Raw genomic sequence first — 12,709 nt, forward strand, 5'->3', positions numbered from 1 at the left:
CAACCAACAAAGAGATATCACGTCACACCACTGAAACTGACCCACATCCAAAAGAACAAAAGCTACCGGTGTTGCCGTGGATGTGGGGAAAAAGGGACTCTCCTTCACTGCTGGTGGAAATGCGGACAGGTTCAGCCGTTTTGGAAAACAGTATGAACGGTTCTCCGAATACTAGAAATTGAGCTCCCATTTGACCCAGCAATATCACTCCTGGGAATATAGCCTGGAGAGGCAAAAAAGTACAGCCGAAATGACATCTGCACTTGTATGTTCATTGCTGTACTGTTCACAATAGCCAAAATCTGGGGAAAAAAACCCCTAGTGCCCAAGAACAGATGACTTGTTAATGCCACTTTGTTTCATCTACACAGTGGAATTCTATGCAGCTGTTAGAAAATAAGAAGTCATAAAATTTGCATAAAGTGGATCAACATAGAAAGTGAAATGAGTCAGAAAGATATGGACAGACATCGAAAGATTGTACTCATCTGTGGAATATAAAGTAACAGAATAAGAGACTAATACCCAAGAATAGAGTGATAAGGACTAGGAGGTTTGCTCCAGGCCTTGGAAGCCGACATCACATGCTGGGGGGAAAGGCAGCTCAGATAGAGGCCAGAACACCAACTAAAGGGTATTTGGAGGACCCGCTCTGGGTGGGAGATGCATGCCAAAAGTAGACCATAGAGCCATTCTTTCTGCCCCACCAAGATCACGATTTGACTCTCACAAGAGGCTATCCAGCATGACCACAGCCCCAGAGGCACATGGATCCAATTCGGAACCCAGAGGCTTTGGGCAGAAATGTGACTGAACTATGCATTAAGTTACGGCACCATTCTCCCTCAGGTGGGAAAGGGTATTTGTCGCTTCTGCCTTTCTCCCCCCTGGCGGCACGATGCCCACCACCTCAGAGATTATTGGACAGACAGGTATGAGCTAGGGTGACAGGGCAACTACAGTCTCGTGGGATTGGGGGTGAGGGGTAAAACTAGCCCATTCGTCCTGCCAGCCAAGACCATGAGTTGCCCACCACGAGTGGCTCTCTGGCATGCCATGGCCCCAGAGAAAAAAAGAGCATGCCCTGCCACAAAGGCATGTTTTGGGGCATGGTGGGAGGAATACTGGTATCATGCACCAGTTACATCTCCATTCGTCCTAGCCCTGAGATTTTAGCAAGTGCCACATTGGAGGTTTTTTCACGGTCAGGGAAATGAGATACTTCATTGTTACTGGGTTTTGGCATATAGAACACACCACGGGTAGCTTGCCAGTCTCTGCCATGTAGGCAAGATACGCTTGGTAACCTGCCATGTTCTCTGAGAAAGAGAACTGGACAATATGAGTTGTTATCTTATCAACAAGATCCAGTATCTGGATCTTGGCCATTGATGGGATTACATGGCTCCAGAGGCAGTCCGTGGGTGTAACACTTAGCTACTGGAAGATGGGGGAACTGGATGGAGGAGGCCCATTCTTGGTCCGAGCAGTCTTGAATATCTCAGCCCCGGGTCCCGCACACCTGGGTTCCTCTGCCAGTTCCTTCATGCATGAGGCTCCTTCAAGTGTGGTGAGAGTGGTCTTAAGCATAACTATGGCTGGTTGCAGAGGTCTTCAGCTGCCAGGTCTCTGCTCGGGGTGGTGAGGGAAACTCAACCCACCCCCTCCAAGGGGCCCCAGTGAGGAAAGCCAGGTGCGGCATCAGGAGACTGCCATTTCAGAGATATTTGGACTTAATTTTTGATCGAAAAGTACACATCATTCAAACAGTTGTATGTGCTTAGTAATAAAATATTACACACATGTTCAATCACCTAAGAAAGCCCATTCTGCTCAGAGAACTAGATTTTTAATTACAGGTCTGTTTTGCCCATGTGGAATGACTGAGAATCACTATGAGTAGATATAAAACTCACTATACACCCAAAGATGCACACAGGTTACTTTGAGTCATCTGTGTTGTTAATGTGTCTGGGCCATTAAACTACATTGAGACCCTTTTTCTGTCCTTTACAGGAGCCTCATGAGTCTCACATTCCCTTCAAGTTTAACTTGTAATAAAGTGGAATGAAATCATCAATATGCTTCTCACCTCTTCCTTCAGGAGAAAAATCCTACTTACTTTCAAGGTGGTCAAAGTGCGGACAACGCCATCCACCGTTTTCTGGAGATGTACACGGGACCGAGGTGAGAATAGCAAAAGGCTCCAGTTTAATTTTCTTAATGAAGATTTCAGGGAAGATCATTAAACAACACTGATTCTCTATCTTCAAAAAGAATTATTTTGCAAAACTGATGCCCTGGGTATGGTAAAATATAATATTGTAAAAACCATACTTTTCCTTCTGGGACATTAATGTTCTAAATTTATCACTTCAAGCTCCTTTGAAATACCTTCCTAGATTGGGAATCACTGTCTGCCATAGGAGTGAGTAAGGACAACACTCAGAGAAATCAGAAGAGAAAAATAGGGGAAAAAATCAACTCTTATACTGAGTTTGGCAACACATATACTAAAATTGAAATGATACAGAGATTAGCATGATCCTTACACAGAGATGACAGGCCAACTTGTAAAGTGTTCCATATTTTTGTTGCATTAAGAATTAACAGGGCTACTTTAAGCTAAGACAAGCCCCACAAGTACTCCAAATTTCGACATAAAGATAGCAAAAATCCCTATCACAATGATCTCTCTCAACGTCAATGGACTAAATACACCAATTCAGAGGCACAGGACGGCAGGATGAAATAGAAAACTGAACCCAACATTCTGCTGCCTGCAAGAAATACATCTGAGCAATCAAAGCAACCATGGGCTAAAAGTAAAAGGCTGGAAAACAATTCTTCAAGAAAAGAACACCTCCAAAAAGCTGCAATGGCAATACTAGTATCAGACCACATGAACTTCAGACTAAAGGTTATAAGAGACAGTGAAGGTCATTTCTTAATGATCATGGGATATGTACATCAGAAAGAACTCACCCTCCTCAATGTAGATGCTCCTAATGACAGACCAGCAAAATACGTAAAAACAACTTCTAATAGACTTAAAGAAAAACATTGATCGCAACACAATACTAGATGGAGATTTCAACAGTACTTTCTCACTTCTCAATAGATCAAAGAGACAAAAACTCGGCAAGAAAATATTTTATTTGAGGGAAGTAATGAACAACCATTGGCTTAGAGAAGAAATCAAGGAGGAAATAAAAAGATTCCAGAAAAAATGACAACGAGGAACTACCAGAACTTGTGGGACAGAGCAAAAGCAGTTCTAAGAGGAAAGTTTATAGCTCCGCCAGAATTCAACTGGAAGAAAGAAAGGACCTACAAAAATAACTTACAGCTCAAGATTTTGGAAAATGACCAAGAAAAGGAGTCCAAACTAGCCAGGAGGAAAGAAATAATAAAACCTGGAGCAGAAATCAATGAGATATAATCCCAAAATACAATTCAGAAGACCAACAAAAGCAAGACATGGTTCTTTGAGAAAATAAATAAGATCGATAAACCACTAGCAAGACTCACAAAAAGAAAAGAGAAAGAATCCTAATAAACCGAATCAGAAATGCAAAGGGAGGCATCATAATAGAAACTACAAAATCCATAGGATCATCAGAGATTATTTTGAGAATCTTTAAAGCAGGAAATGAGAGAATCTGAAATAAATTGATAAATTACTGGATTCCAATTACCTCCCAAGGCTGAACAAAGAACATTTTGAAAACTCGAACCCATCACTACAAGGAAATTGAAATGATAATCAAAAGTATCCCCCAAAACAGGAGCCCAGGCCCAAATGGATTCACTAATGAAGTATTTCGAAACCTTTCAGGAGGACCTACTGCCAATATTTTTTAAGATTTTCCAGGAAATTGAAGAAACAGAAATACTCCCAAGCAATTTCTATGAGGCAAAGATCACCCTGATATTCAAATCAGACAGAGAAACCACAAAAAAGAAAATTACAGACCTATTTCTTTGATAAATACAGATGCAAAGATCCTCAAGATTATACCAGCAAAGAGAAATCAGAAACTCCTCAAAAGGTCACACTCTATGACCAAGTAGGTTTATCTTGCGGATGCAAGGATGGCTTAACATTCTCAAGTCAATCAACAGAATACACCATCTCAATAAAATAAAGATAAAAATCATATGATAATATCAATAGTTGTAGATAAAGCATTTGATGAGATCCAGCACCCATTCATGATGAAAAACTCTCAACAAAATGGGAGTTGAAAGTATTTTCCTCCATCTAGTCAAAGCAAACTACTACAAACCCACACCAAGCATTATTCTCAATGGGGAAAAACTAAAGGCTTGGAGAAAAATCAATGAGCTAGATTCCCAAAATACAATCAGGCACAAAACAAGTTACCCACTCTCACCACTCCTATTCAACATAGTACTTGAAGTACTTGCCATATGATTTTGGTAAGAAAAAGATATCAAGAGCATCCAGATAAAAAAAGGAAGAACTCAAGCTTTTACTATTTGGAGACGACATGATAGTATACTTAGAAAATCCCAAAGAATCTAGCAAAAAGCTCCTGGGAAGAATAGATTTGTTTACTAAAGTAGCATATTACAAAATCAATATCCAATAGTCCATGGCTTTCCCAAATACTATTAATGAAAGAGAAAAAAGAGATAGGCGAAAAACAAACCCATTCACAATAACCTCAGAAAATCAAGTATATTAGAATCAACTAAAAAGGTTAAGGACCTATACCAAAAACACTCTACAAAACACTACTTCATGAAATAAAAGAGGATATGAGGAAATGGAATCACATCCCATGCTCATTGATTGAGAGGATTAACACTGTCAAAATGGCAATACACCCCACAGCGCTATAAAGATTTAATGCACTTTCTATAAGGATACCCATAACATTTTTCAAAGAAATCGATTAAACCCTCTTGAAACGCATACACAACAATAAACTCCCATGATGAGCTAAAGCAATCTTTGGTAAAAAGAAGAAGGGAACAGCTTCCCCAACTTCAAACCCTACTACAAAGTCGTAGTAATCAAATTAGCATGATATTCAGATAAAGACAGGCCTCAGATCAATGGAATATAGTCAAATATCCTGACGCTGGCCCTCAGATTATTATTACCTAATGTATCATAAAGGCTCAATAAATATGAAGTTGAGCAAGGAAGTCTCTTCAACAAGTGCTGCTGGGAAAACTGGTCAGCAACATGCAAAAAAAATTTAACTCAGACCTCTTTATAGTGCCAGGCACAAAGTCAGATCAAATGAATTAAAGACCTCAATATCATACCTGAATTCTTAAGATATATGGAGAAAAATGTGGGAAGATCCCTCCATGACATTAAAGCTAAGGGAAACTTCTAGAATGATACACCACTGACCAAGGAAGAGGAAGTGAAGATAAACAAATGAGACTACATTAAACTAAGAAGTTTCTGCAACTCAGAAAAAATGGTGACCATGATAAAAAGAGAGCCCACATAATGGGGAAAAATTATTTATGCAATACCCATACAATTAACCCCTTATTGTATATAACCCAAGATATATATGGCACTGGTAGAACTTTATGAGAAAAAGACATCCAACCCCACCAAAACATGAGGAGAAGAAATGAACAGAAACTTCCTCAAAGAATAAATACAAATGACCAAAAAACAGAGGTAAAATTTTCTACATCATGAATCATCAGGGAGATACAAATCAAAACAGCAATGAGATATCTCATACCACAGAGATTGACACACATCAAAAAGAACAAGAGCAACCAATGTCAGCATGGAAGTGTGGAGAAAGGGTCTCTTCTTTACTGTTGGTGGGGATGCCGATTGCTTCAGCCTTTTCGGAAAACAATATGGGCATTTCTCAGAAAGCTACAAATTGAGCTTCCATGAATCCAGCAATACCACTTTTGGCAATATACTCCCAGGCCCCAAAACACACAGCAGAAATGCTATCTGCACTTCTATGTTCATTGCAGCACTATTCACAATAGTGAGAATCTGGAAACAACTTGTATGCCCAAGAATCCTCAATGATTAGTTAGAGAAACTATGGTATATCTAAACAATGGAATACTATGCAGCTGTTAGTGAAAATGAAGTTATGAAGTATGCTTATAAATGGATGTACATGAAGAGTATCATGCTGAGTGTGATGAGTCAGAAGGAGACAGACAGATATAGGATTTTATTCATTTGTGGGATATGAAAAAACATAACTTTAGATTAATACCTTAGGACAGTAGAAATAAGGGCCAGGATGATTGGTCCACTGTTAGAAGCCTACCTTATGGGCTGGGGGAGATGGCAGTTGGGATCGAGAAGAGACCACTATGACAAAGATAGTTGGAAATGATCATGCTGGAAAAGAACTGTGAAGTGAAAATAGGTAAAGGAAGAAACATGGTAACCTATCAGTTCCTGTGTTGTAAACCATGATGCCTCAAAAGGGAGAGATCGGTAGATAGGTAGATAGGTAGAATAAAGGGAGAGACAGGGGGCGGGGGTGAGGAGAGAGAGAGGGAGAGAAAGGATTTCAGGGGGAAAACTGGGGACACTGTAGGTGGGAAATGTTCACTGGTGGAGCAATGGGTCTTGGAACACTGTATGACTGAAACCTACTCATGAACAGCTTTGTATCTCTTTATGTCCTAGTGATTCAGTCAACCACTCATGGTGATTCAGTCAATCACTCAATCAATCAATAAGTAAATAAATAAAAATCAACTCTTTGGACCCAACCATACCTAGAGGGCACTCCAGCTTTATAGGTACATGAATCAAGTGTCTTCTTAGTTTAAAATGAGTGTGGTATGAGTTTGTCACTTTCAAACATAAGAATTCTGATTAATCACCATGGAATGTTTGTTTAATATAATGTTTTCTGAATAATTTTTATGAGACAAGATCTGTGAATAAAACCTTCAAGTGAAGAAAACAACATTCAATTATTTCTGTCACTTATTCATTTATTCAATTATTATTATGGAGAATAGGATTCAGGTGAGAAAACGAGAAATCTTTTACTTATAGCATGAACCTCTAATGTCTGGACTGCACATTTCTAACATCTTTATAATGGCTATAATATAGCTAGTTCTGCTTGAGAAATAATTGACTTCTGTCCAATATTCTGAATTTTGCCTTATTGTGTGGCCTGAATAAGTATTTCTATGAATAGAAATTATTAATTATCATTAGAACCCACTTGAATGTTAACAATACTGTGATTTATATTTTAATCTAATTACATTTTCTAAAAGAGATAAATTTGGATGTGGCAGATTAAATCCAATTGAGTCCTGAAGAGGTCAGGGAGTAAATGAAAATTATAGGAAGAATTTGATGAATTGGGGAGGGGAAGGGCTTAAAGGCCAACATATTTCACCACCTGAATTTAATAAAATTTATTTATTACATTCTCATAATGAATGACAGCATCACTTGGTACAGTAGTTCAGGTGAAATATAGGATTTTTCTAAGAAAACACACACACACGGATACATGCACACACACTCATTCTCTTTCTCTCTCTCTCTCTCTCTTACTCACACATGCATGCATGAATTCTTATAAACTCAACATTCTCACACAATAGCACTCATAAACACACACACTTATAATCTCTTCCCATCTTTCCACCCTCCCCTGCAGTCCGCACTACCCCTGATCCCTATCTCCAGCTACTTAAATACATGCTACCCATTTACAATTTTCATCCAAGCAATTGCTAAAGAAAGAACAAAAGTGTTCATGTGTGTACATATTTACTCATTTTATTTTGCCTCCTTTATATACCTTAGGCCTTCATCATTTTAAAAACGCAATACTGTTTATTATAGAATATACCACTGCCACCCCTAATATCTACAAGCTACTAGAGAAAAATAAATTATCAAAGAAGCTACACAACAGTCCTGAATTTTCTTGTTTGGTATCAATTAACCTCTAACAAATTTTATAATAGGTTGGGTCCAAAATGCTGCTGCGTGTCAGTATTTCCTGGGGCACTATCTTGAGAATCCAAGTATGGAAACCCTTGCTCATAGCATTGTCACTCCCGGTGTGGGTGTGGGCAGCAGCATTGATGGTACCTGACCACTTTTTTTTATGCATTGCCTCACTTTTTATTCTTTTAATGCTTATTACTGAAACACCAGGAGGTACAGTTGTAGACTTACAAATTTTTGTGCTTGGGTTTCAGTTATACAATGATCCAGTACCCATCCGTCAATCAGTGCCCATTCTCTGCCATTTATATATTTTTTTAATTTTTGTTAGTGAAACACCATGAGGTACAGTTATAGATTTACAAATTTCTGTGCTTGGGTTTCAATTGTACAATGATCAAATACCCATCCCTCCACCAGTGCCCATTTTCCACCACCACGGGTCCCAGTGTCCCTCCCACCCCCTATCCCCCAATCCCACCATGCCTTTGTGGCAGGGCATTCCCTTTTGTTCTCTCTTTCCTTTTGGGTGTTGTGGTTTGCAAAAGAGGCATTGACTGGCAATCATGTTGGTCTATACTCTACTTTCAGAATGCTTCTCCAATCCTGGGAGGATCCTCCAAACACCCTTTATTTGGTGCTCCTTACTCTATATGAGCTCCCTTTCCCCCTAGAATGTGTGGCTGGATTCCAAACCATGGAGCAAAACTCCTGGTATTAATCTCACTGGCCACTTTTTGAATGAAAGCTGGTGTCTCTGGTCCCATGCCAAACAATTTAAACAAGCATCTGCAATAAAGGTTCCCCACTTATTTTGTGAAATGAGAGTCTTTCTTAAGAGCCTTTCAGACTGGAGTGATAGCTCACTGGAACGACTGTGGACTTTGCCTGTAAAAGAAGCAGACTCTTTTCCTGGCACAACATAGTACCCTGAGCAACACTGGAAGAGACCCTTGAGCCAAAGCAGCACCTGAACATGACTGGATGTGTCCCCAAAGAACCAATAATCATCAGAACATCTAGTTAGAGTAACCGTCAACAAAATAGTGCCTCTTTTCTCCATTCATAATACTCAAAGTTCTGACTGCAATATCATTAAGAATACTAAATAGTTCCTGTAAATTTTATTCTTCTTCACATATATTTACTCTAAAATAATTTAGATTTCGTTTTAAACTACAGGTAAAAAAGTAAAATTATAACTTTTTTAAAAAATTAAAATTAACGCCTATACATAGCCAGGTAAGACTCAAAAAATTAAAAAGCAAGCAAGCAAGAAAGAAAGAAAGAAAGAAATTAAAAATTAAAAACAATGTTGTTTACAGTGCTAAGGATCAATCACAGATCATCATACAATGGAAGACAAATTCTGAATCACTGAGTTATAACCCTGTTCTTACATATTTACAAAGGTCTTATTTGATGTCTCATTACATTTTCTCTTTTTATTAAAAAATGCTTTTTGTAGTGGACCTGATTGCCACCTTACCTCCTACTTCATGACCTTTGCTTCTCTTGTATATTTTAAGATACATATTATATTTTAATATGAATAAATATATATAAATACTTATAAAATATTGTATATTTTAATATATATATCTTGTATATTATAAGACCCAGTTGTCACCTTATCCTTCCTAAATCCATGCTTTCCTTTGACAGACTTTCCAAGATCATGTATGGCTTGCTTTAACTTTTCATAAATGGAAACCTTATTTTCTGTATGCTCTCACGCTAGAGGTGATGATGTTTTTGATCCTGGAGAAGTTTTTTCTGGGGAGTTTTCTGGCTGTTTCTACTTGACTTCAAAATATATAAAGGTAAGTCATCATCTTTTTTTTTCGTTTTTGGGTCACACCTGGCGATGCACAGGGGATACTCCTGGCTCTGCACTCAGGAATTACTCCTCACGGTGCTTGGGGGGACCATACAGGATGCTGGGAATCTATCCTGGGTATGCCGTGTGCAAGGCAAATGCCCTACCTGCTGTACTATAGCTCCAGCTCCCCCCCCATCCCCACAATTCATCATCTTGAGGGCCTCAGATTTTTACCTTTGATTTAGAAACTTCATCTTTACATTGGCACAGTAAATTGAAACCACAAAACCATTGAATGACATGTTATAATGGTAGCAGCCATGAGCAAACATTGATAACCCATAAGTTGGCATGAATGACTTCTGTCTCAGAGGCTTCACTTCTGAGGATCCCTGTCTGTTACGTATCCCAGGATCAGAACCTACATCAGGCCATCAGTAGAAATTGTCTAACCAAAAGCTAGCCATCCACTGGGATCAGAATCCTTGATCCATCTAACTTGTAATTTTTCATTCATGACTTGTTGACCTTGTTTCAGTTGGAGACATCCAGAGCATCAACACAGCTTCCCAGTAGTTTCCACAAGAAATCCAAATACCTAAGAATGTTATCATTTCTTACGCCACTGTTAAAGATTTTTTTGGAATCCCATGGTAAGATACTATCATTAATGTTATAATATTACTGTTCTCCACAGTCCAGATCTCCCGAAAGAACTCTCTACCCTTCTCACTCCAAGTGCAGACTCCTGTTTAAGATATCCTGAGCATACTTCTAATAGTGTCACTCAGGTTCTCCCCTAAAGTGCACAAGTTAAGTTCATACCACTCCAAGTTCTTATTCCTAAACTACCAGAGTCGGCTTGGTCCTCAAACTTGTGTTCTCCCTTGAAGAAATACCGTGCTTCCTTTCTGCATGTCTCTCTTTGCTTGCTTTGTTAAACGAGTGTTCTCTCTTGAACATATATTCCATTCCACCCTACACCTGTTTCACAAGTTTCTAAGTGTTTTTCAATAATATCTATTTTGCTTCACTAAACTAAATATTTTAAAGCACCAGAGCAATGTTAAAACCAATATTTGTATCTTTTAAACCACAAATTTTGAAAATGAAAGGTGGTAAAGCAATGGAATACTACTCAGTTGTATGAAGTGAAATCTTCTTATTATTTGTATAAAAATGGATAACATGAGGATGTTATGGTTAGTGACATAAACCAGGCAGGGAAAGATAGGCATCATACAAGTTCATGCATATGTAGCATATGGAGAAAACAAATTAAAAGAATAAAATGGGATTGACCAACGTCTAAATCATTGTTTATATTCTATGATTTATAATTCAATTAATAATGGTTTGTCATACACATAATTCCAACATGACACTCCTCATTCTCTCAAAAAATAACCCCTCCCTCTCCCCCAAACCCCCAGAATCCCTCCCTCCCAATCCCCTGACTCAATTGTGTGGATCAGTTCTCCCCTTACATTGCCCTTGAACCTTTGTTGCTACCTTGCTGTGTGTCTTTACATCCCATATATGAGAAAAATCTCTCTGTATCTGTTCCTTTCCTTAAGGCTAACTTTACATGCATGATATCCTCTAGTTTCATCCAATGTTGAAAATTGCATAGTTTTGATCTTTTCAAAGCAATAAAAACAAACTATAGAACTATAAGTCTATTTAGTTACCAGAAGGAAAGGTGTAATTAAAGTGGAAAAATTGAACAATGGTGAATGACAGAGTAGGCCTTTCAGTGGTGAGTGTAATGTGATACATGCATGTTGATTCTGCATAATCCTAAAATTTAAGCAGTTCTATAAAGTAATTATACATAACAAAAAGTATTTAAATAATTGACATTTATCTATGATTTTGACATATCTATTGTGTCAAACTATCAGAAATAAAAATAAAGTGAGATAGAGATATGGTGTATCACTATACTTTTAAATAAGAGAAGTGATGAAAATTTCTCTGTCTTGATAAACTGTCAAATAAATTGATTCCAAAATCAAATTTATATACTCAAGGAAAAATAAAAGTCAACCAACTTAATCTTTTGCCTTCACTCAGGTTCCCATCTATTGATCTCTGGCAGACAAAACAATTTGTATTTTATTTTATTTTTAATTTTTATTAGTGAAACACCATGAGGTACAGTTGTAGATTTACCAATTTTTGTCCTTGGGTTTCGATTATACAATGATCAAATGCCCATCCCTCCGTCATTGCCCATTTTCCACCACCATGGATTCCAGTATCCCTCCCACACACATCCACCCATCCCACCATGCCTCTATGGCAGCGCATTCCCTTTTGCTCTCTCTCCCCTTTTGGGTGTTTTGGTCTGCAAAAGAGGCATTGAGTGGCACTCATGTTCTGTACATAGTCACAATTTTTATTTTCAAGGGATTTCTTGGCAGAGATTTGGCATTCTTTGCTAGCAACCACCTCGTTTTCTTCGGCTTTTTTTCTAGAAATATATATTTATACTAAGACTGACTAGTCATGGCACCAAATTGACAAATGTCCCTGTTTTTACTTCAGTTCTGTTGACTAATTATCATAGATTATTTGCCCCACCCTACCCTGCCCTGTCTGCTACCATCAACCACCCAGGGATCAAATTGTGTACAGGAGACCCACCCTACCCAGATAAATACCCCACTGGCAGACTTCCACTCTCGACACTACTTCGACTACCCAGCCCTCGCCACACTCCAGGACACTTTCTGGACCCGCGTGGCAGCTCCGGCCGAGACCCACGCACAACTGAAGACCCACAGAACAAGATAAGCGGAACTCTCTGAGACCTTGGAATCCAGGCTCCGCGGACCCAGGGACAGAGCTTCTCTGCTTGCTCCCACCACCACAGGTGACAAAGGGATTCTAATCAGGAGCCCCACCCTACCCTGCCCTGT

At 38.7% G+C, this 12,709-nt stretch overlaps 1 pseudogene; it reads left to right on the top strand.

Moving 5' to 3' along the window:
* The first annotated feature begins 2,494 nt into the window (after positions 1-2,494).
* Positions 2,495-2,593, top strand: LOC130041038 (uncharacterized; annotated as a pseudogene).
* The last annotated feature ends 10,116 nt before the right edge of the window (positions 2,594-12,709 follow it).

The sequence above is a fragment of the Sorex fumeus genome, unplaced genomic scaffold (assembly GCF_029834395.1).
Source record: "Sorex fumeus unplaced genomic scaffold, SorFum_2.1 ptg000095l, whole genome shotgun sequence".
Classification (NCBI taxonomy): Eukaryota; Metazoa; Chordata; class Mammalia; order Eulipotyphla; family Soricidae; genus Sorex; species Sorex fumeus.